This window comes from Trachurus trachurus, assembly GCF_905171665.1.
Source record: "Trachurus trachurus genome assembly, chromosome: 13".
NCBI lineage: Eukaryota > Metazoa > Chordata > Actinopteri > Carangiformes > Carangidae > Trachurus > Trachurus trachurus.
The window spans coordinates 21,974,052-21,975,508 of record NC_139892.1 but is presented as its reverse complement, the minus strand read 5'-3'; the positions used below and the strand labels follow the sequence as shown (position 1 = coordinate 21,975,508).

Sequence of the window (1,457 nt, the reverse complement as noted above, 5' to 3'; positions counted from 1 at the left end):
ACTCGATTACCCGATTAGTACCAGCTTCGGTTACACGATTAGTAAATTAGTCGAAATGCCCATCCCTACTCTGAGGTGGGATCAGAATGATCCTGAAATTTTGGTATCAAGTTGATCCTGATATCTGACTTAACTTTTGAAATACCCAAATCAGCCTTTTATCTGGATTCAAGGGAGGATTGGATTACCAGAGCTGAAACCCTGATCTTCAGGATCAGGATTCTCTGGATCTGTGTTGAAATACCCAGTTTTCAGATCAGATCTAGATTTAATCCAATCCGACCAGGATAATCCTGTCAGATCACGTTTGAAATACTGGGCCCAGGTGACATTTTGCAGAAGAGATGTTTGTATGTTTGTCTTAATTTAGACATTTGCAGTCCGTACATGATAGGAATCAGAAGTGGTTGAATGATGAGGAAATACAGAGACAGGATAATCCGCAGCACACTGGGAACACTGGTCATATCAAACCTGCTCTGCACTATATCAAAGAAGCAACCAAAAGAAAAGTTGAGCAGAGAAACAAGGTGAGGTGTGCAGGTACTGACAGCTTTCTGTCTGGTCTGTTTAGAGCCAGAAAAACACACTCTGAGGATCTTCAAGTAAGAGAAGACAATTGGAACCAGAGGAACTATGATGGTGAGAACGACGCCAAACAGTCCATAGATATTATTCACCACAATTTCAGAACAGGCCAACTTCACTATAAGGTAGTTATGACAACACAAACTGTCGATGATGTTTCCACAAAGAGGCAAACGGATGCTTAAGGATAAAGTGATTAAAGGTTTCATAAAAGGGTACAACCATATTACAGCGATAAAGAGAACTGCTTTGTTAGATGTCATATATGTGTGTTGTATTGTAAAGGATGACAGATAGCAAGGTATCTGTCATAAGACATAGCAGCTAAGTTTAAGAATTCTACTCCTCCATATGAAAAAACACAGTAAATCTGCAAGAAGCAAAATGAAGCAGACACAGTGTGGATGTCAGAGAGGATCTGAACCAACAGTAATGGAAACAGCCCTGTACTACCATACAGTTCATTTACAAACAGGCTGCATAGAAACAGGTACATGGGCTCATGTAAACTCCTGTTCATACTAGGGGTTTCACCGAATAGTCGAATATTCGAATATTCGACTATCAAAACCACTATTCGACGCTGTGAGTCATAGTCGAGTATTCGCCTTTTCCTTTTTTTTCTTTTTTCAAAAGCCCGGTGCTGTAATAAAGCCGTGGATTGGCATAGACATTAATGCTCTACAGCAGATATGCAGCAGGGGGCGCTGTGGGCGTGTGTGAGACTAGTGTAGTGCTTGTGGTTCCCAGAATGCATTGCGGCCGGTGTAGCTAAAGCAGCTAAAAGCTGCTAAATCACAGCAGCTAAAAAAGTTACCGTGGTAGCACTGTTAATATGTCACTTTTTAAATATTTTTTCATGAGGGAAA

The 1,457-nt window shown here is 40.8% G+C and overlaps 1 pseudogene across 1 annotated transcript; it reads right to left on the bottom strand.

Annotated features, from left to right (window-relative positions):
• Window positions 1-296: 296 nt before the first annotated feature.
• LOC310996262 (olfactory receptor 10A6-like) lies at window positions 297-1,108 on the bottom strand (annotated as a pseudogene). Its single transcript has one exon. The product of its transcript is annotated as an olfactory receptor 10A6-like (transcript).
• Window positions 1,109-1,457: the final 349 nt, after the last annotated feature.